Here is a 24,627-nt window from a genome sequence, read left to right on the forward strand (position 1 = left end):
TCACCAAATTCCAATGCTAATCTCGACAACTTTAAAGTAATATGATAATTTCAGACTTTTCTTTATTTTTTTTTTGTAAAATCTAATTTTTTGTCTCCTTCTTTCCTATCTCCTTTTCTTTTCCTAGTATTAATAAATGTGAAGAAAAAAGAAATTTGAGAAAACCCTTTTATTTTTATGTTTTCGATCTCTTAAAGTGAAAAAAAAAAAGAATAACCATTCCAACTTTTTTATTTTGAATGATATATAAAAGTGGGTAAATATATTTAAAATTTTTTGACCATACTAGTTAGATTAACGATGAGATAAAATGCCTAAAAAATAATATTAGGAACTAAAGTGATTGTATCACTATAATCTAAACGAATAAAGTGATAATAACAATGTAGTAATGCTATAAAATAAAAGGATATTTTTATCCAAAATTTCTTAACATGTTGAGTTGAATTACCAATTGGGATAAAGTGACTAAAATATAACGTTAGAGGGTAAACTGATAGTAGTGATATAGTTTAAGGGGGTAAAGTGATAATAACCCTTAATAAAATGATACATGTGTCCTTGTACCTTGAAAGTATACATGCCGGCATGATCTTTTCTCCTCATAAGAGAGAAAAGGAGGTTTTCAGAGTCGAACCAAGGGTTTAATAGTTGCCAATGTTCCGATTAGCAAAGTTGGGTAGGGCGATAATATTGATACACTTTTTTAGTTAATTGCAAACTTTTTTAATTGCCCATTCTTTTGTGCTTTTTTTTTCTTATTGAAAAGAAAAATATCAGTTATGAATATTCATAAGTTTGTTTATAAAGCAAATTATCAAAAATAATATTTCACTTGCATCATAAACATATTTTTTAATCCACCTTTTTATATTTTTAATCACCTTTTTATCTCACATACATCACATAAAAAAGTGTTACAGTAATTATTTTAAATAATATTTCAAATAACACTCTATCCAAACAGCATTGCATCTTTTTTTGAATGTTTTCTAAAAAAGAGGATAGCATGTGAGACTCCAACTTTCTCCTTGGTAACTAAAACCTTAGAGCTACAAGCCTACAACAAGTTGTGTTGACTTTAAGTTGGAAACTACAAATAATAATAATAATTAAGTGTTTTATCAATTAAATTATACTTCATTTGCCAGCATCTCTGCTTACCAATGCTTTACTTTGTACAGGGATTAAGAACAAATTTTACGAAAGTTATAGATCCCTAATAAAGAGCTTCTTGAAATCTGATCATACCTAAAATCGTTACCTTAATAGCAAGGAGGGGAATGTGGAAGGTAGGCTTAATGTTACAAAATTTTTTTTTTTGGGTCAAAAAAAAATGTCACAAGTTTAATTTTTTTTCTTATCAAGAAACTCGAAATAAAAAATCATCCCACTCTCGTCCAATCCTAAAGAGTCAAGGGGCATACCACTATAAATACACTTACATCCACAAAATCATACACACTTTTGAAAAGACTGAGGGTTATTTTCATTTTCGTCGAGGGAGAATTACAAGCTTGACGAGCATATATTTCCGGCACGCTCCGGATGTGCCTCGCCATACCCAACCCTAACCCTACCCATCAGAAACTATCGATTCCCGCTCAATCCCGGACAAATCTCCGGGTTCGCGCCAAGATCGTACACGAGTACGTGCCCGCGGTCCACGTAAGCAATTACTACTGTACTCGCAAGTAAACCCTTGAAATATTTTCTGTTTAATTTGCAAAATTTCTCCCAAAGCTTTAGCCCAAAACAAGCAAAAACAATTGGGTGAAGAGGCAAATCTCGTTCGTCAGGCTTGGAATTCTCCCACGATGGGGTGAAAATAAAACATGGAACGCGACCGACTTACCGGAGAGGCGAAATTGATCGGAGAATTTTCCGGCGAGGTGCTCTGAGACAGCTAATCAGGCACCGGCCTGGTTGTTGGTAGAGTTGGTAAATTGTCTTTTTTTGTTGATAAACCCTAAGAATTTTTTAGGGTTTTCCGATCACTTACAAAGTCTCCCAAATGCAATTTTGCTGTAATCTGCATGATTAGTTTCCTGAATATTTATGTCTCAATTTTAGAGAACTTCATTCCTTGCCCTAATCTCTTGCTTCCATTTCCTCATTAATTGGAGGCTCTAGTCTAATCATTTCTCTTGTTTGGGGATTAAATTGAGAGAGTATAATTCGAGGCCCTATTCCAACCAATAAACACTGTCCATTTGGGGATTAAGTTTTAGATAATTTTTGGTGTAATGGCTGAGTATGTAGTTTATGTTAAGCCTTCCTGATTAACAGGAAACCGTGAAATTCGTTAAAGTACTTACCATGTATTCCCACAGATCATCAAGTTCGATTCTGAATTTTGAGTGCCAATTTAGTGTTTGGTAGAATGTTAATAGAGTTTAGACCTAATTTTCCTTTGTTGGCCAGTATAATGTATTCAGCGAGAGGTATGTTTCTTCACCTATTCTTCTTTTTCATGATAGAGGATTTAGTTAGTCTCTCATTCGTGCAGTCATTAATTATTAATCATGAATGCATATACTACGGGGACAGAGCCACATTATCTTGATGGTGTGCTGTTGTTAGACAAGCAAAAGTGCAACAATAAAGGATATTAAATTTTGTTCATGAGCAAAATCTAGGTTTTCCCAATCCAGGATAATATCCCTAGGACTCATTCTTGCCCTACCCTTTGATTATTTGTGCTGCATTATTCTCCTCAGCAAATTTTGTTTTGTTAAACCAGTATGAAGCGGAGCTCTAATCAATCATTTCCATCTTTTCTTCCTATGCCACTTGGAATGGTAAGCACACAGAATTGAGTTTTTGGAATGATACCCAAAATTAAAGCTAAGGATTTGGCAATTTATTGGAGGCAACGGAAGTGAGAAGAGATTTTTGCAACAGCATTGGAGCTTGCATCTGACCACAATTAGTGGCATCACTTACTGCAGGAGCTCAGAGATATGTGTTTTATTGTAGATAAGAAAGAATAGAGACAGGATACAGAGTTTACCTTTAATTTTAGTTCCTTCAAAACAGATTGCAAGACCCTCAAGTTACATGATAGTGTCTTCTTCTTGTTTTTAAGATTCTTCTTGTTTTAAGATGTAGGCAGAGAACTAAGATGAAGAATATCATCATCAGATGGGCAAAATGTCATAGATTGGTAGTAAGTCTTAGTTTGGCACTTTGCCTGCCAGAGATCAACCTCAGAGATCAATTTTTACCCATCTACAAATACTTTCTCGGCATGAGTACTTTCCATTATGAAGAGTTCTGGTTGACAATTCCTATTCTGTAGCTAATGACAATTCCTATCATCTATTGGCATTGGTTTTCTAATACTTGTTTTTATTTGTTAGCACAAAGGTGTTTTGTCTTCCCTGAACAAAGTTCTGTGCTATTCTGACTCTTGAACTTTTTAATTTGTTTTGAAAGCGTGCTTGCAGTTTTTGGAGTTTAATTATGAGAAAATTGGTTTTGCATTTGTTGATGATTGAGGGTGATGTTGCAATTTGGCTTGAAAACAATATTTAGTACAGAATTGTCTTGGGAAGCCTGACTTGTTTAGTATAATGACAATTCCTAATCATCTATTGGTATTGGTTTTCTAGTACTTGTTTTTATTTTTTAGCACAGAGGTGTTCTGTCTTCCCTGAAGTTCTATGCTATTCTGACTCTTGAACTTTTTAATTTGTTTTGAAAGTGTGCTAACAGTTTCTGGAGTTTAATTATGAGAAAATTGGTTTTGCATTTGATGAAGATTGAGGGTGATGTTGCAATTTGGCTTCAAAAAAGTATTGAGGACGGATCCAGCAACTGACACCTTTCCTAGTAAATCAGTTTTCTTCTCGTAATGTTCTTCTTGGATTAGTTGTTCAAGAGTAGTGCGATTTAATTTCGGTTCATTTTGTGCCTTCTTAAAAGGGGATTCTAATGCTCACCTCCTTCATTTCCCCCTTTTGTCTTTCCTTCTGTCCTCCTTTTACTAGTGTAAAAGGTTTAGAAAAGAATGAAGTATGATTTTGGGTTAGCTGCAAAAATGTCATATTCACCTTCAGTAAACAGGGTATGCAAATCTCAGATCTGAAGCAAAAGGTATTAGCTTCGTCTAAATAAGATTATGGAGAACTTGGATGCCCTATCAACTCGCCTTTGGTGATTTTGCTAGGGAGTTTCCACAAGCGATCTTCCCCGAGACAGCAGGAGTTTGATACATGCCAGGGCAGAAGCTCAATGTAGCACATTTGCTGGGCTATTGTGGTCTTTTTCTTTCTTTTTTTTGTTTGGGGGGGGGGGGGGGAGGAGAGATTTCTCCTGCCAATTCCTTTCCCCCTGCATACCTAATTGAGTCGCCCTTAGGGGGAGGTTAGTACTCTTGTGTATTGTAATTGAAATAAAACAGCCTGAGCTGGTTTTACGTTGCTTTATTTGAGGACGGTGGTTATGCTAGGAAAGTTTTTAGCCTCTTATGGATAAAAATGATGACATATAAAATATTTCTTACCTGCTGTTGCTGGTAACTCTGGTAGGGCATTCTCCCTGTGAAAAGACCAAGGTGGGGCACTGGTATATTGCCTTTGTTGACTACAAGTATTTTTCCAGGATATGATGCAGGAAAGGTTAAAGCTTTATTAAAGACTCATAATTGTGGCTGGCTGGCTGCTTCCCTCTGGAATGTTTTATATCTCTACCGAAAGTTGAATTAGCAACGGATATTCTTGAAAAAGCTGTGAGACAGTATGAATTATAGAAAACTTTGCTTATGAATGAAGTAATTGTATTTGGTTAGCTGCAAATTAGATTTTCAAATTAAAAAGCTTTGCTTATAGAAAACTATTCCCCCCCCCCCCCCGGGCGGGCGGCGGGGGAGCGCAGTGCTATAATTTTAGTTCTTTCGGAGCTTCGTTTGCTCGTTATGTGTTACTGCATTCCCCTCCAGGAGTAAGAAGTTCGCAGTTAGTAGAAGCATTATATGTTACAGAAATTCGCTGTTTAGTAGAAGGGAGGAAATGGGGATTCTTTGTCGTTGTCGGAACAATGAATTATACTGGTGAAAATGCAGGCTTGCACAGTTTAGCACCATTCCGTGAGATAAAAGAGAGAATTCAAATCTTGCTTTATATTCAAGCGATCCTCAGCCATTGCTCTACCAGACTTGTTTCATTTTCTGCACTGCACAAAGATGCAGACTTGTGTGTTGCAGAGACTTTCAGGTTTTCAGATATCATCAAACGCTATAAAGATGTTCATAACTCAGAATTACTTGCATTGTAACCATTAAGAAAACGGTGGTAATTGGATTAGAACATAGAATTTTCTATATTTCTTGTCGCCAAACTGGTTTAGTCCGTGCAAGTTGTCCACTCAAAGGTGCAAACTCTTAATGTCACAATCAGTTCCTTTATTGTGACGACCCCACTTCTCCCTAAGGCGAACCAGAGGGTTGGCGGGTCGCCTGCCTAGCTCTCGCCAGGACTCACACAAGCAAACCGACCAATTATCCACGTATAACTGAAACCAAAACACAATTCGCCATCCGAACATGCCAACCTTTAAGCGACTTGAATACTAAAACACATTAACTTCAGAGATAACCTTACCATTGAATCTCCACCCGTTCACTCCTACATACATCTCTGACCAGATCACCACATAATCTCAAATATACAATACAAACCACACAGTAAGTTCATAAAGCTCAGATAAAATTCATACAAGCCAAATCTTAGGGTTTGCACTTTTCCAGCTTCAAGTGACAAACCAAAACGAAGATACAAGTCCGATTCGAAATAAAATTTACAAAACGATAAGATAGACTTCAAGTCTCTCGATTTCCGACACCTGTTAAGGAAAACAAATATCGTGTGGTGAGCTAAAGCTCAGTGAGGTTCCGAACACATAGGCAACAATAAAATCAATGCATTCATTACATATAACCAATAATTCAAGATACAAACACAAATAAAGCAATAACCACATTCATGAAAAGGATACGGCTCACAGGGAGCAATTCATTCGATCATTCATTCGTTCTCCTGACATTCTCCTTCCTTCATTCATTTGAAAATGCATTTTTCATTTATCAATACCCCTCGTTCGTTCGTTCGTTCATTTCATTCTCCAAGCTCCACCAACCTCCACCAACCTACATAGGTAATACTCGAGTATACCAAACGTTCACCCAAGTCCCTAATCGCCCGACCGAGACCGCTTCTGGCTCGAGACGACCGGTAACAAGGGGCAATGGCCAGTTCAGCCCAAAAGGCTTACATTCATGCACAAGTAATATGTCAATCATTCAATCATTAAAATTTCACATTCATTTAGGCTAAGTGCGATAAAGTACACACTCGCCTTGAAAACTCGTTTTGACAATCATTGAAAGCATTTAACACATTATCAAGCAATAAGATCAAACCAGTAAGTCAAAGGAATATAACAAACAAGAACACTCACCAAGAGTGAAGTCACAACTCACGCTGGGAATCGAAATCCGCGTCCTCGCTAAACCCTAGAAATCCAAGTTTTAAAACTATAAATTTCACTAAGCAAACCCTTGTTTTATATATAAAAGGTTATCTTATATAAAACTAATTTAATTTCCCGCAACTAGTCAATAAATTTCTAAAAATCAAAGCTAGTAAAGGAATAAAATATTTCATGTGGTTTCTTTAAAGGTATTTCCCCTCTAGAGGCAAACTAGAACCAAATTGGTTCAAACGAGTTTTCTTGCCAAATAAGTTTTCTATGCCATTTATTTGAAATTATTCAAATCTAGTGTTTTTCCAAATTTCCTTTAAAACAACTAGTCAAGGATAATTTTATGAAAAACTTTAGAAGTTAGATACAATTATTCCCTAAAGGAAATAAAACTAGTTTAAGCAAAATAAAAGAATTAACTAGTCGGCAAGGGTGTAAAAGTCCCGATATCTAAATTTTAATATTAATGTACCATACTATATATATATATATATATACAGCTTGCTATTAAGACAAAATATACCTACAAGGCTTGATTTAAAGGTATTTGAATTCAAGAGATTAAAATGGACTTTACGATTCCAATTCATATGCACATTGTATTCCAAGTTGCCAATATAGCTAAAACGCAACTCAAATATAAATCTCGCTAGGGCTTCATCAATCATTAGCCCTAGGTCTCAACAGATTTTATTCCAAACAAAATTCAGCAAAGGAAGTCCAAGGTATCACAACAAATTCCAAATCACAAACCATAGACCTTCCAAGCACATTTCAGCCTACCACTTGAACAAATTCACCAAAATTTAATATTCTTGGACAAATTACTCAAGTGGCCAAGAGCTTCTTCAATTATTAGCTCTTGACATCAAACAATTTCTTTCAATCACAATTCAACCAGGATTTCAATCTAAAACAAGAAGAAAACCACAACCAATCATGACTCCCAAATAATTCTAAGATTCAGATTTTCTTTTCTTGTTTCGATTGTCAAGAGAATTCCAGCAAATTTCAATCCAAGACGTCCATTAGATCTCCAACTTTTACTTGCTAGAAACACTAAACGTATAGCTTATAATCTGTCCAAACCAAGCTAAAATAAATAATACACAAATCCAACAAATAAACTCACTAAAAGTCCCAACCAATTCAGCCATGCTGGAAAATATTTTCCTTCAAAATTTGCTTTAGTTCATGTTCCAATACACCAGCTTTTCAAGTGTTACAATCAAAATTAGGCTAATTAAACAAATCAGTCCTTAGTCATGCTCGGCAGAAGATTGACATCAAACCAGAATTTCTTAGGTTCTTTAATTCATCAATTAACTTCATAGAATTAACATGCAGGGTCTTAGACATCATGAACATTGAGTTTCACTCGGCTACTTACACTTGAGAGCTCAAGTGATCACAAGCAAACAGAATTTCAGTTGCATTACCATACCATTCTTCTCGGCAGAATCATGCACAACCAAAACAGAATTTTTCCTAAGCTTCTCAATGCGACATCCGAACACTTAGATTAACATGCATGACCTTGAACATCATGTTTAGTGTTAAGTAACCGCATACATGAGCTCAGATTACCTCAGGGAAAAATTTTAAAGCTGCAATTCTAGTTCGGCTACTCGGCAGTCTGCATAATCAAAATTCCAGCAGCCTTGATCTTAGTTTTTCCGAATTTTTCCTTGGATTATACGTGGATTTAGATGCTCAAGATTAACATGCAATAGCTTAGCCTCTGATTAACATTTTTAGTTTAGAAATCGATTTCAATAACAACATCTTTCAGCCAAGATTTCCAGAACTTAGTCGATCATCCACGGTAGCTTAAATGTGACCAGATGTTAAGTCCATTAAAATTTTTCTAGCTAATCCCTGCTCATTCGACAACTGCAAAGCTTAATCAACCTCTTAACCAGTTTCATTGGAGTTCAGAAATCACCTCACAGCAAGCTAAGTTGTCGGACAGAAAGTTAGAAAAGTTTCCTTCCTCTCGGCTCTCACACACGAAGCAGAATCTGGTTGCAGCTGGTGGTTGTTGGTTTAACAAAGATGGTGATGGTCAGCAGCTCCTACGCCCTCCACTAGCTCTCCCCTTTCTTTCCTCTAACTCACGAACAGAAATGGTAGATGTGTAGCTCGCCCTCTCGCTTCCTCTCGGTCGATGATAACAAGGAAATGGTGGGATGTTATCTGTTGTAGGGAGTGTGCAGAGGTTATGAGGTGAGATTGTGGAATGGTGCTGCGGTTTTGAGGGTGGTTGAGTGTCGGCAGGGATGGTGTATTGCAGTGGTGAAGGTGCCGGTTGGTCAGGCTTGGGCGGTGGTGTGTGGAAGTGGTGAAAGTTGTGGTTGGCCGGCTGGGTGGTGTTGTGATCATGGTGTCCGGGGAGCTGTTTGGCTTTGCAGAAAATGGTCATGGCCGTGGGTGATGTTGTGAAGCTGTGAGGGTAATTTAGACTTTTCACTACTTCTCCAATTAGCCACTTAAGTCCTTGGTCCTAGCTTAGTTCCAAAAATTGTCCCCAAAAGTGATTTGAACGCCTAATTGAATCGCTAATCTTGCAAGACTTTGGTTATCGAAATTTTAGGTCCTAAATATAGTTAGTGTACTTGTATTATTTCTATCTAAAATTTATTGATTACGAATTAGTATTAAGCTTACTTTAATGCTTAACATTCTTGTTTGATTAATTAAACTATTAAAATCAAGTTTGACCAATATATATAAATCTAACATTTTATGTTAATACGAAAAAAAATTTAATCTAGCTCTAAAAATCTTAACTTAGTTTAGCGGAACCAAGGAATTCATAACTTAGAAAAATTATATAAGTTTTCACATAAACGTGTTTTTACGTACGTAATTGCAAACAAGTAAAAGTAGTACTAGGACTTATTAAAGAATAAAAGGAATGCAATTGACATACGAAATGTTATTTATATAAGCATTTTCAGGGTTCTCACACTCTCCCCCCCTTAGGAAATTTCGTCCTCGAAATTTTACCTTCATTTGTCTTAGACGAGTCCGGAACTGTTGGGTTATCCAACACATAAGCTTTTGCCGGTACACTCGTTCGTTTCCCCCTTTCGTTCGATTGTTTTGGTCTGGCTCCATCCGGTTGCGGAGTATTACCTTCACGGGACTGTCTCCTCGGACAGTTTCTCACTTGATGATCGCTGCTTCCGCAAATTAAACATTTCCGTCCTTTTTGCCAACAATCACTTTCAATGTGATTGGTTTTTCCGCAGTAGCCACACGTCAAATGAGAAGCCATCTTTTGGTTTTCTTGGAAAATTTCTCTATGTCCTACTTGGCTTCCTTTTGTAAACCTCTCATCTATCGCCCCTATTGTCCATGGCGGGTAGGATAACTGGCTCACCTTTTGCACTTTAGAAGGCGCAATCGTTTCACTAAACTCTTCCACTCCACTACCCGATGCACTCCTTTTTCGAGTTTGGGAGGCCTTTACTTGTGCCTTTGCACTCTCGATTCGTTGAGCCTTTTCAAGGGCCTCAGTAAACGTATTCACTTGCGCTGCTGCCAACGCCTCTTGGATGTCCAAGTTCAATCCCTGTATGAATCGTCTTACTCGTCGCCGTTCGGTAACTACCATTTCCGAAGCAAACTTGGATAACTTGGTAAATTTTGTCTCATATTCGGCCACACTTAATGTTCCCTGGCGTAACCCAATAAACTCCTCCTCCCTCATTTCTTGGACTAAAGGTGGGAGGTACTTCTCGTTAAATTCTCTTATAAAGTTTGCCCATGTCCAGATAGTCTGCTCTCTTTCCCATTTTGCTCGAATTACGTTCCACCATGATCGGGCCGGTCCCTCAAATTGAAACACTGCAAAGTTCACTTGCCTCTGCTCAGTGTAGTTTAAAGCTGTGAAAATGTTAACCATAGCCTCTAACCATTGCTCGGCTATATCTGGATCAGGCCCCCCAAGGAATTTCGGAGGAGCAAACTTCTGGAATCTTTCAAGAGCCTTATCTTCACCCATCTCAGGGTTCCGGGGTTGGTTTACGGGTATTTGGCCTTGTTGCTCCACTAATCTTGCCAAAATATCCGTCATTTGTTGCATTGCCGTCGCCATTTGGTCTCCGGTTGCAACTCTCGGTCCTTGTTCTTGCTCGGCGGACGTTTCCCTTTCTGCTCTTGGTTCTGGGGTCCGTTTAGTTCCGCGGCCTCGACCACGTCCACGACTACGTCTTCCGTCCATAGATATATATATATATATATTTTTTCCTTCTCTCTCTCTCTCCCTCTTTTTTTCCCCCCAAAAAGATAATTTAGTAAATAAACACAGTAAATTGACTAAAGTAACAAGTTCTAGCATACCAAATACACAAGTAAACATATACGCACATAATACACCATATCAATGAGGCAAATAATCAAATACACAAATACATATCAAATTGGACAGATAACCATGTACACACACGTATACTAACGTCATGTAGGAACAATATACGAGTAAATCAAAAGGAAAAGGTGAAGTTGTCCAAGTCGCAATTAGATAACCCCGTCCGGTCTCTCACGTCACTTACGATCCAAACTAGATGTCCATTAACCTCTTGTACCTATTCCAGCCAGACAAAGCCTGTTCATGTTTCTAAAATACAAACCTCACGTACTTAGCATCGCCTCAATTCTGGAGTACTCGGGCACAAGAATCCGAAATGGGACAATTCACGTCTCGAGCCGGCCGGTCCCAAGAGTAAATCATCCATAATTATAGATTCCAACCCGACGTACCTATCTATGACCCTTAGATACCACGAGAGAGATTTAAGGCCTATAACATTCACAATTCAAACCTTATGCTCAAACGAGCACTTAATCCATCATACCTATTCACCACTCGGTCCAGGCTCACTCCGCGCAGAGACCACGCGAAGCAGGCTCTGATACCAACTGTGACGACCCCACTTCTCCCTAAGGCGAACCAGAGGGTTGGCGGGTCGCCTGCCTAGCTCTCGCCAGGACTCACACAAGCAAACCGACCAATTATCCACGTATAACTGAAACCAAAACACAATTCGCCATCCGAACATGCCAACCTTTAAGCGACTTGAATACTAAAACACATTAACTTCAGAGATAACCTTACCATTGAATCTCCACCCGTTCACTCCTACATACATCTCTGACCAGATCACCACATAATCTCAAATATACAATACAAACCACACAGTAAGTTCATAAAGCTCAGATAAAATTCATACAAGCCAAATCTTAGGGTTTGCACTTTTCCAGCTTCAAGTGACAAACCAAAACGAAGATACAAGTCCGATTCGAAATAAAATTTACAAAACGATAAGATAGACTTCAAGTCTCTCGATTTCCGACACCTGTTAAGGAAAACAAATATCGTGTGGTGAGCTAAAGCTCAGTGAGGTTCCGAACACATAGGCAACAATAAAATCAATGCATTCATTACATATAACCAATAATTCAAGATACAAACACAAATAAAGCAATAACCACATTCATGAAAAGGATACGGCTCACAGGGAGCAATTCATTCGATCATTCATTCGTTCTCCTGACATTCTCCTTCCTTCATTCATTTGAAAATGCATTTTTCATTTATCAATACCCCTCGTTCGTTCGTTCGTTCATTTCATTCTCCAAGCTCCACCAACCTCCACCAACCTACATAGGTAATACTCGAGTATACCAAACGTTCACCCAAGTCCCTAATCGCCCGACCGAGACCGCTTCTGGCTCGAGACGACCGGTAACAAGGGGCAATGGCCAGTTCAGCCCAAAAGGCTTACATTCATGCACAAGTAATATGTCAATCATTCAATCATTAAAATTTCACATTCATTTAGGCTAAGTGCGATAAAGTACACACTCGCCTTGAAAACTCGTTTTGACAATCATTGAAAGCATTTAACACATTATCAAGCAATAAGATCAAACCAGTAAGTCAAAGGAATATAACAAACAAGAACACTCACCAAGAGTGAAGTCACAACTCACGCTGGGAATCGAAATCCGCGTCCTCGCTAAACCCTAGAAATCCAAGTTTTAAAACTATAAATTTCACTAAGCAAACCCTTGTTTTATATATAAAAGGTTATCTTATATAAAACTAATTTAATTTCCCGCAACTAGTCAATAAATTTCTAAAAATCAAAGCTAGTAAAGGAATAAAATATTTCATGTGGTTTCTTTAAAGGTATTTCCCCTCTAGAGGCAAACTAGAACCAAATTGGTTCAAACGAGTTTTCTTGCCAAATAAGTTTTCTATGCCATTTATTTGAAATTATTCAAATCTAGTGTTTTTCCAAATTTCCTTTAAAACAACTAGTCAAGGATAATTTTATGAAAAACTTTAGAAGTTAGATACAATTATTCCCTAAAGGAAATAAAACTAGTTTAAGCAAAATAAAAGAATTAACTAGTCGGCAAGGGTGTAAAAGTCCCGATATCTAAATTTTAATATTAATGTACCATACTATATATATATATATATATACAGCTTGCTATTAAGACAAAATATACCTACAAGGCTTGATTTAAAGGTATTTGAATTCAAGAGATTAAAATGGACTTTACGATTCCAATTCATATGCACATTGTATTCCAAGTTGCCAATATAGCTAAAACGCAACTCAAATATAAATCTCGCTAGGGCTTCATCAATCATTAGCCCTAGGTCTCAACAGATTTTATTCCAAACAAAATTCAGCAAAGGAAGTCCAAGGTATCACAACAAATTCCAAATCACAAACCATAGACCTTCCAAGCACATTTCAGCCTACCACTTGAACAAATTCACCAAAATTTAATATTCTTGGACAAATTACTCAAGTGGCCAAGAGCTTCTTCAATTATTAGCTCTTGACATCAAACAATTTCTTTCAATCACAATTCAACCAGGATTTCAATCTAAAACAAGAAGAAAACCACAACCAATCATGACTCCCAAATAATTCTAAGATTCAGATTTTCTTTTCTTGTTTCGATTGTCAAGAGAATTCCAGCAAATTTCAATCCAAGACGTCCATTAGATCTCCAACTTTTACTTGCTAGAAACACTAAACGTATAGCTTATAATCTGTCCAAACCAAGCTAAAATAAATAATACACAAATCCAACAAATAAACTCACTAAAAGTCCCAACCAATTCAGCCATGCTGGAAAATATTTTCCTTCAAAATTTGCTTTAGTTCATGTTCCAATACACCAGCTTTTCAAGTGTTACAATCAAAATTAGGCTAATTAAACAAATCAGTCCTTAGTCATGCTCGGCAGAAGATTGACATCAAACCAGAATTTCTTAGGTTCTTTAATTCATCAATTAACTTCATAGAATTAACATGCAGGGTCTTAGACATCATGAACATTGAGTTTCACTCGGCTACTTACACTTGAGAGCTCAAGTGATCACAAGCAAACAGAATTTCAGTTGCATTACCATACCATTCTTCTCGGCAGAATCATGCACAACCAAAACAGAATTTTTCCTAAGCTTCTCAATGCGACATCCGAACACTTAGATTAACATGCATGACCTTGAACATCATGTTTAGTGTTAAGTAACCGCATACATGAGCTCAGATTACCTCAGGGAAAAATTTTAAAGCTGCAATTCTAGTTCGGCTACTCGGCAGTCTGCATAATCAAAATTCCAGCAGCCTTGATCTTAGTTTTTCCGAATTTTTCCTTGGATTATACGTGGATTTAGATGCTCAAGATTAACATGCAATAGCTTAGCCTCTGATTAACATTTTTAGTTTAGAAATCGATTTCAATAACAACATCTTTCAGCCAAGATTTCCAGAACTTAGTCGATCATCCACGGTAGCTTAAATGTGACCAGATGTTAAGTCCATTAAAATTTTTCTAGCTAATCCCTGCTCATTCGACAACTGCAAAGCTTAATCAACCTCTTAACCAGTTTCATTGGAGTTCAGAAATCACCTCACAGCAAGCTAAGTTGTCGGACAGAAAGTTAGAAAAGTTTCCTTCCTCTCGGCTCTCACACACGAAGCAGAATCTGGTTGCAGCTGGTGGTTGTTGGTTTAACAAAGATGGTGATGGTCAGCAGCTCCTACGCCCTCCACTAGCTCTCCCCTTTCTTTCCTCTAACTCACGAACAGAAATGGTAGATGTGTAGCTCGCCCTCTCGCTTCCTCTCGGTCGATGATAACAAGGAAATGGTGGGATGTTATCTGTTGTAGGGAGTGTGCAGAGGTTATGAGGTGAGATTGTGGAATGGTGCTGCGGTTTTGAGGGTGGTTGAGTGTCGGCAGGGATGGTGTATTGCAGTGGTGAAGGTGCCGGTTGGTCAGGCTTGGGCGGTGGTGTGTGGAAGTGGTGAAAGTTGTGGTTGGCCGGCTGGGTGGTGTTGTGATCATGGTGTCCGGGGAGCTGTTTGGCTTTGCAGAAAATGGTCATGGCCGTGGGTGATGTTGTGAAGCTGTGAGGGTAATTTAGACTTTTCACTACTTCTCCAATTAGCCACTTAAGTCCTTGGTCCTAGCTTAGTTCCAAAAATTGTCCCCAAAAGTGATTTGAACGCCTAATTGAATCGCTAATCTTGCAAGACTTTGGTTATCGAAATTTTAGGTCCTAAATATAGTTAGTGTACTTGTATTATTTCTATCTAAAATTTATTGATTACGAATTAGTATTAAGCTTACTTTAATGCTTAACATTCTTGTTTGATTAATTAAACTATTAAAATCAAGTTTGACCAATATATATAAATCTAACATTTTATGTTAATACGAAAAAAAATTTAATCTAGCTCTAAAAATCTTAACTTAGTTTAGCGGAACCAAGGAATTCATAACTTAGAAAAATTATATAAGTTTTCACATAAACGTGTTTTTACGTACGTAATTGCAAACAAGTAAAAGTAGTACTAGGACTTATTAAAGAATAAAAGGAATGCAATTGACATACGAAATGTTATTTATATAAGCATTTTCAGGGTTCTCACACTCTCCCCCCCTTAGGAAATTTCGTCCTCGAAATTTTACCTTCATTTGTCTTAGACGAGTCCGGAACTGTTGGGTTATCCAACACATAAGCTTTTGCCGGTACACTCGTTCGTTTCCCCCTTTCGTTCGATTGTTTTGGTCTGGCTCCATCCGGTTGCGGAGTATTACCTTCACGGGACTGTCTCCTCGGACAGTTTCTCACTTGATGATCGCTGCTTCCGCAAATTAAACATTTCCGTCCTTTTTGCCAACAATCACTTTCAATGTGATTGGTTTTTCCGCAGTAGCCACACGTCAAATGAGAAGCCATCTTTTGGTTTTCTTGGAAAATTTCTCTATGTCCTACTTGGCTTCCTTTTGTAAACCTCTCATCTATCGCCCCTATTGTCCATGGCGGGTAGGATAACTGGCTCACCTTTTGCACTTTAGAAGGCGCAATCGTTTCACTAAACTCTTCCACTCCACTACCCGATGCACTCCTTTTTCGAGTTTGGGAGGCCTTTACTTGTGCCTTTGCACTCTCGATTCGTTGAGCCTTTTCAAGGGCCTCAGTAAACGTATTCACTTGCGCTGCTGCCAACGCCTCTTGGATGTCCAAGTTCAATCCCTGTATGAATCGTCTTACTCGTCGCCGTTCGGTAACTACCATTTCCGAAGCAAACTTGGATAACTTGGTAAATTTTGTCTCATATTCGGCCACACTTAATGTTCCCTGGCGTAACCCAATAAACTCCTCCTCCCTCATTTCTTGGACTAAAGGTGGGAGGTACTTCTCGTTAAATTCTCTTATAAAGTTTGCCCATGTCCAGATAGTCTGCTCTCTTTCCCATTTTGCTCGAATTACGTTCCACCATGATCGGGCCGGTCCCTCAAATTGAAACACTGCAAAGTTCACTTGCCTCTGCTCAGTGTAGTTTAAAGCTGTGAAAATGTTAACCATAGCCTCTAACCATTGCTCGGCTATATCTGGATCAGGCCCCCCAAGGAATTTCGGAGGAGCAAACTTCTGGAATCTTTCAAGAGCCTTATCTTCACCCATCTCAGGGTTCCGGGGTTGGTTTACGGGTATTTGGCCTTGTTGCTCCACTAATCTTGCCAAAATATCCGTCATTTGTTGCATTGCCGTCGCCATTTGGTCTCCGGTTGCAACTCTCGGTCCTTGTTCTTGCTCGGCGGACGTTTCCCTTTCTGCTCTTGGTTCTGGGGTCCGTTTAGTTCCGCGGCCTCGACCACGTCCACGACTACGTCTTCCGTCCATAGATATATATATATATATATTTTTTCCTTCTCTCTCTCTCTCCCTCTTTTTTTCCCCCCAAAAAGATAATTTAGTAAATAAACACAGTAAATTGACTAAAGTAACAAGTTCTAGCATACCAAATACACAAGTAAACATATACGCACATAATACACCATATCAATGAGGCAAATAATCAAATACACAAATACATATCAAATTGGACAGATAACCATGTACACACACGTATACTAACGTCATGTAGGAACAATATACGAGTAAATCAAAAGGAAAAGGTGAAGTTGTCCAAGTCGCAATTAGATAACCCCGTCCGGTCTCTCACGTCACTTACGATCCAAACTAGATGTCCATTAACCTCTTGTACCTATTCCAGCCAGACAAAGCCTGTTCATGTTTCTAAAATACAAACCTCACGTACTTAGCATCGCCTCAATTCTGGAGTACTCGGGCACAAGAATCCGAAATGGGACAATTCACGTCTCGAGCCGGCCGGTCCCAAGAGTAAATCATCCATAATTATAGATTCCAACCCGACGTACCTATCTATGACCCTTAGATACCACGAGAGAGATTTAAGGCCTATAACATTCACAATTCAAACCTTATGCTCAAACGAGCACTTAATCCATCATACCTATTCACCACTCGGTCCAGGCTCACTCCGCGCAGAGACCACGCGAAGCAGGCTCTGATACCAACTGTGACGACCCCACTTCTCCCTAAGGCGAACCAGAGGGTTGGCGGGTCGCCTGCCTAGCTCTCGCCAGGACTCACACAAGCAAACCGACCAATTATCCACGTATAACTGAAACCAAAACACAATTCGCCATCCGAACATGCCAACCTTTAAGCGACTTGAATACTAAAACACATTAACTTCAGAGATAACCTTACCATTGAATCTCCACCCGTTCACTCCTACATACATCTCTGACCAGATCACCACATAATCTCAAATATACAATACAAACCACACAGTAAGTTCATAAAGCTCAGATAAAATTCATACAAGCCAAATCTTAGGGTTTGCACTTTTCCAGCTTCAAGTGACAAACCAAAACGAAGATACAAGTCCGATTCGAAATAAAATTTACAAAACGATAAGATAGACTTCAAGTCTCTCGATTTCCGACACCTGTTAAGGAAAACAAATATCGTGTGGTGAGCTAAAGCTCAGTGAGGTTCCGAACACATAGGCAACAATAAAATCAATGCATTCATTACATATAACCAATAATTCAAGATACAAACACAAATAAAGCAATAACCACATTCATGAAAAGGATACGGCTCACAGGGAGCAATTCATTCGATCATTCATTCGTTCTCCTGACATTCTCCTTCCTTCATTCATTTGAAAATGCATTTTTCATTTATCAATACCCCTCGTTCGTTCGTTCGTTCATTTCATTCTCCAAGCTCCACCAACCTCCACCAACCTACATAGGTAATACTCGAGTATACCAAACGTTCACCCAAGTCCCTAATCGCCCGACCGAGACCGCTTCTGGCTCGAGACGACCGGTAACAAGGGGCAATGGCCAGTTCAGCCCAAAAGGCTTACATTCATGCACAAGTAATATGTCAATCATTCAATCATTAAAATTTCACATTCATTTAGGCTAAGTGCGATAAAGTACACACTCGCCTTGAAAACTCGTTTTGACAATCATTGAAAGCATTTAACACATTATCAAGCAATAAGATCAAACCAGTAAGTCAAAGGAATATAACAAACAAGAACACTCACCAAGAGTGAAGTCACAACTCACGCTGGGAATCGAAATCCGCGTCCTCGCTAAACCCTAGAAATCCAAGTTTTAAAACTATAAATTTCACTAAGCAAACCCTTGTTTTATATATAAAAGGTTATCTTATATAAAACTAATTTAATTTCCCGCAACTAGTCAATAAATTTCTAAAAATCAAAGCTAGTAAAGGAATAAAATATTTCATGTGGTTTCTTTAAAGGTATTTCCCCTCTAGAGGCAAACTAGAACCAAATTGGTTCAAACGAGTTTTCTTGCCAAATAAGTTTTCTATGCCATTTATTTGAAATTATTCAAATCTAGTGTTTTTCCAAATTTCCTTTAAAACAACTAGTCAAGGATAATTTTATGAAAAACTTTAGAAGTTAGATACAATTATTCCCTAAAGGAAATAAAACTAGTTTAAGCAAAATAAAAGAATTAACTAGTCGGCAAGGGTGTAAAAGTCCCGATATCTAAATTTTAATATTAATGTACCATACTATATATATATATATATATACAGCTTGCTATTAAGACAAAATATACCTACAAGGCTTGATTTAAAGGTATTTGAATTCAAGAGATTAAAATGGACTTTACGATTCCAATTCATATGCACATTGTATTCCAAGTTGCCAATATAGCTAAAACGCAACTCAAATATAAATCTCGCTAGGGCTTCATCAATCATTAGCCCTAGGTCTCAACAGATTTTATTCCAAACAAAATTCAGCAAAGGAAGTCCAAGGTATCACAACAAATTCCAAATCACAAACCATAGACCTTCCAAGCACATTTCAACCTACCACTTGAACAAATTCACCAAAATTTAATATTCTTGGACAAATTACTCAAGTGGCCAAGAGCTTCTTCAATTATTAGCTCTTGACATCAAACAATTTCTTTCAATCACAATTCAACCAGGATTTCAATCTAAAACAAGAAGAAAACCACAACCAATCATGACTCCCAAATAATTCTAAGATTCAGATTTTCTTTTCTTGTTTCGATTGTCAAGAGAATTCCAGCAAATTTCAATCCAAGACGTCCATTAGATCTCCAACTTTTACTTGCTAGAAACACTAAACGTATAGCTTATAATCTGTCCAAACCAAGCTAAAATAAATAATACACAAATCCAACAAATAAACTCACTAAAAGTCCCAACCAATTCAGCCATGCTGGAAAATATTTTCCTTCAAAATTTGCTTTAGTTCATGTTCCAATACACCAGCTTTTCAAGTGTTACAATCAAAATTAGGCTAATTAAACAAATCAGTCCTTAGTCATGCTCGGCAGAAGATTGACATCAAACCAGAATTTCTTAGGTTCTTTAATTCATCAATTAACTTCATAGAATTAACATGCAGGGTCTTAGACATCATGAACATTGAGTTTCACTCGGCTACTTACACTTGAGAGCTCAAGTGATCACAAGCAAACAGAATTTCAGTTGCATTACCATACCATTCTTCTCGGCAGAATCATGCACAACCAAAACAGAATTTTTCCTAAGCTTCTCAATGCGACATCCGAACACTTAGATTAACATGCATGACCTTGAACATCATGTTTAGTGTTAAGTAACCGCATACATGAGCTCAGATTACCTCAGGGAAAAATTTTAAAGCTGCAATTCTAGTTCGGCTACTCGGCAGTCTGCATAATCAAAATTCCAGCAGCCTTGATCTTAGTTTTTCCGAATTTTTCCTTGGATTATACGTGGATTTAGATGCTCAAGATTAACATGCAATAGCTTAGCCTCTGATTAACATTTTTAGTTTAGAAATCGATTTCAATAACAACATCTTTCAGCCAAGATTTCCAGAACTTAGTCGATCATCCACGGTAGCTTAAATGTGACCAGATGTTAAGTCCATTAAAATTTTTCTAGCTAATCCCTGCTCATTCGACAACTGCAAAGCTTAATCAACCTCTTAACCAGTTTCATTGGAGTTCAGAAATCACCTCACAGCAAGCTAAGTTGTCGGACAGAAAGTTAGAAAAGTTTCCTTCCTCTCGGCTCTCACACACGAAGCAGAATCTGGTTGCAGCTGGTGGTTGTTGGTTTAACAAAGATGGTGATGGTCAGCAGCTCCTACGCCCTCCACTAGCTCTCCCCTTTCTTTCCTCTAACTCACGAACAGAAATGGTAGATGTGTAGCTCGCCCTCTCGCTTCCTCTCGGTCGATGATAACAAGGAAATGGTGGGATGTTATCTGTTGTAGGGAGTGTGCAGAGGTTATGAGGTGAGATTGTGGAATGGTGCTGCGGTTTTGAGGGTGGTTGAGTGTCGGCAGGGATGGTGTATTGCAGTGGTGAAGGTGCCGGTTGGTCAGGCTTGGGCGGTGGTGTGTGGAAGTGGTGAAAGTTGTGGTTGGCCGGCTGGGTGGTGTTGTGATCATGGTGTCCGGGGAGCTGTTTGGCTTTGCAGAAAATGGTCATGGCCGTGGGTGATGTTGTGAAGCTGTGAGGGTAATTTAGACTTTTCACTACTTCTCCAATTAGCCACTTAAGTCCTTGGTCCTAGCTTAGTTCCAAAAATTGTCCCCAAAAGTGATTTGAACGCCTAATTGAATCGCTAATCTTGCAAGACTTTGGTTATCGAAATTTTAGGTCCTAAATATAGTTAGTGTACTTGTATTATTTCTATCTAAAATTTATTGATTACGAATTAGTATTAAGCTTACTTTAATGCTTAACATTCTTGTTTGATTAATTAAACTATTAAAATCAAGTTTGACCAATATATATAAATCTAACATTTTATGTTAATACGAAAAAAAATTTAATCTAGCTCTAAAAATCTTAACTTAGTTTAGCGGAACCAAGGAATTCATAACTTAGAAAAATTATATAAGTTTTCACATAAACGTGTTTTTACGTACGTAATTGCAAACAAGTAAAAGTAGTACTAGGACTTATTAAAGAATAAAAGGAATGCAATTGACATACGAAATGTTATTTATATAAGCATTTTCAGGGTTCTCACATTTATCACTTGTGATTACTTTATGTATGACCTGAAGATCCAGAACTAATCCAATTCCTGTAAGGGAGGGGAGAAGAAATCTTCTCATCTGCAAATATAGAAGCTCAAATTTATAGACCTAATTGTTAGAGAATCTACGGATATGACTTCTTTGTTATATAGGCTACAGCTATAAAAATTTCAGCCCGTTACAAAAGGGTTAGAAATGATTCCACAAAAACCTCTACTAGTGATATTTCATATGTTACTTTTGTTGATCAAATGCTTGATGCTTTCTACAATGTATTATCTCTGCAAGTAAACTCTTTGTGGGCTGTGCGCCTCCATCTGCCGTCACTTCTTTGCTTCCTCCGTAGTTGAGGACTTTGCCTCCTCTGCTTTTGGCTTGGCTTCTGCTGGCTGGGGAACAGCAGGAACACCAGCATCGATGCAGCTTCTGCACTTCCTTTCCACCCACCCCTCAATGTCATGATCCCCTGTTCCCCCAAAATGTCGTCCACCGCAGAGCCGGGCAATGATACCTGCAATAACACCAAGTATTGTTATAACCGCCAAGACTACCACCAATGTCTCAATTGACTGGTGTGTGGAGTGTCTTGGCTCTACCACCACTGGCGGTGCCTCTACTAATGGTGGCAGCTGATTTTCATACTGGTTTCCTGCCATTCCGGACATCATTATGACCATGAAGAAGTAATAAAGGAAGGGTTATTCAATATTTTAGCAAAGAAGGAAACTGCCAAGGAAAACAGGCATACATGTAAAAGGCTGGTTTAAAGACAGTTTACAGAAAATTTTTTGGCGTCCAAGCTGATGCAAACAGAAAATCTAGAATGGTGAGATGGAAGATGGAAATGAGAAGAATAGGAGTCAAGTTTGGCAGGTATGGTGTGAAACTGAGACTATGGAACTGCAGTGAAGAAAATAAGGTAAATGTTGCTGGAGCAAGGTGAGAGAGAGGCTGAGGCTGTAAAGGGTATGGAATCTAGATGACCTTAATCAATTAATCTGATGCTTTTTAGAGAGAGAGAGAGAGAGTAGAAGAAATTGCCAACGTTCGAAAGGTACAGAGGAAAATCCGAAATAGGATTCCAACTTTGAAAACATGGTTGCTGGTGCTTTTTGTTGTATTGTGGTTTCTTTATAGCTATAACTCATCATCTATCTCCTGTTTACTTTATCCATCATGGGTTTTTCTCTTTAGGTTAAGCTGGTTTGGACTTTTGAGGAGCAAAATGGTGTTGAAGGCTTAAAAGTCCTTCCCGTCCATCAATGCACTAACATGTTAGGCAAACCAGGAAAGGTACTGCTGATGTGCATCTTACATTTCCCGACCATAACATTTGCTAAATCACTTAATAGTACAGAATTACTTTGGTACAGTAGATAACTCTAGGACTCATTTGCTTCTTTGAACCGCCCTCTCATAGTTGGTAACTTGGGACTTATTTGGCAAGCAAGTCTTTGGACAAGTTTGTCTGCTACAAGTTTTTTAACAACTTTAACTATAGTAATTTCAAAAAACTTTTCAAAAATTTTAAACTATACACTTTAAAATATCCAAAAATTTACGCATTTCAAAAATTTTTTCTACAACTTTTATAGTAAGGTAGAGTAAAATTTTAAATAAACATCCTTGCCAAACGGGGTAATATGTGAAATATAATCACTGTTCAATTCAAGAGAGTTTCTTTTTGATTCTTACTGTTTGGGTAATTCAGCCTAATAGCAAGTAAATCATTCTTATGCTATTTATTTTTTCATTTTTTTGAATGAGTAGGAGCCTTTTATCTGGGCTTTTTGTAATTCATCAAACCTTCTTGTAGATTAAAACAACAAAATTTACACCTTCCTGTAGTAGCTCTGTCTACAGCTAGCAGTCCTCCTCTGACTAGTGACTAGTGACTCCCACCATTTTTTGTTATGAAGTTGTCCGTTGTGGGACGTTCACATGTTTGCATTGAATTACTACAGTTAGGAACCCCAATAAACGAATAATTACAATTGTCCTGTTCTCTTCTCTGAAACCTGTCCCAAGTGATTTACTGCTTTTGACCTTGTGTGATGTCTCTTTTCGTTTGGTGCCCACAGACCACATCTGGTAATGGATTTCGACGTATCTATGACCATTTAACCTCCTCAAAACTGTGTTCCTCACCTTTAAAATCATCTGCGGGGTGACCTTTCGGATTTGATATCCTGACCACCCCAGCAGCTGCTTGGCTTTTATGGAGTACAGCCAGCTTAGGTTTTAGTCTTTTAGGAAAAAGGCCAATAATCAACTTTGTCTTTTTCCTTGTTTCAAAGTGCTGTGGAGATGGAGAGCTCTTTTTCAGCCATGAAAGTCGAATTTAGACCAAGTGCATTGGCTGCCATTTAACTTTTTATTTACTTTGGACTAAATTTTTTTTTTTTTGGTCTAAATTAACCGTTTAGGTCAATCAATCTTCAATATGTAACAAAGGTTGCTGGCCACCATTAAATCCTTAAAAGGCTTGGTGAAATCTTGCCTCCCACAAATTATCGCATTATGTGATTCTCTAAAAAATTTAAACGAGTGTGTAGTGCACCCCCGTCTGGTTCGCCATCGGTTCCTCCATTAGTCCAGTTGAGCTCCTTTAGAATATGTTAGAGTAGGTGTAGAATAGACTATTGCTTACCGTTGGGAAAAAAAAATCTTCAATATGTAGAGTTGGTAATTGTTGGCTTCCCTTCACTTCTGACAACCAGAAGACATTTTGCCACCATGCTCATTCCAGGTCAGGAGATGCATCAAGTAAACAAAAACCTTCAAATAGAAGTGTTATGAGTTATGTGAGGGATTTTCTCTCAAAAAGGAAGGGAGGGACTTGAATTTTCTAAAACAATTCTTTTCTCATAGAACTATAAATTAGGACAAGCTCGAAAACAAAATTAAAATTAAAAGTTGAACAGTATTATTAAAATTTGGACCGAGCTTCAAGCTAAGCTCGGCCCGACTAAGGCAAAGCCTATTGAGTACTGATATATGTACTATTACTACTTATATACCTATGATCATTGGTTTAGGGTAAAATAAATTTAAAAAAATTGGTAAAGAATTTTTAAGGGTAAACATTAATCGCACTCTACTTTTTTTTATAATGCACTCTAACTATTATTATTTTTATCATATGATTTTCATTTATTAAA

General features: G+C 37.9%; 2 long non-coding RNA genes across 2 annotated transcripts; one reads left to right on the top strand and one right to left on the bottom strand.

The window, feature by feature from the left end:
• The first annotated feature begins 1,475 nt into the window (after window positions 1–1,475).
• On the top strand, window positions 1,476–4,482 carry LOC140008506 (uncharacterized). The gene is made up of 2 exons (XR_011815921.1): window positions 1,476–1,668; window positions 1,744–4,482. It is a non-coding gene; the product is annotated as an uncharacterized lncRNA (long non-coding RNA).
• A 17,180-nt stretch (window positions 4,483–21,662) lies between these two features.
• Window positions 21,663–22,658, bottom strand: LOC113695478 (uncharacterized). Its single transcript, XR_011815416.1, has 2 exons — window positions 22,063–22,658; window positions 21,663–21,977 (listed from the first exon to the last, which is right to left on the bottom strand). It is a non-coding gene; the product is annotated as an uncharacterized lncRNA (long non-coding RNA).
• Window positions 22,659–24,627: the final 1,969 nt, after the last annotated feature.

The sequence above is a fragment of the Coffea arabica genome, chromosome 6c (assembly GCF_036785885.1).
Source record: "Coffea arabica cultivar ET-39 chromosome 6c, Coffea Arabica ET-39 HiFi, whole genome shotgun sequence".
In the NCBI taxonomy this organism is placed as follows: domain Eukaryota; kingdom Viridiplantae; phylum Streptophyta; class Magnoliopsida; order Gentianales; family Rubiaceae; genus Coffea; species Coffea arabica.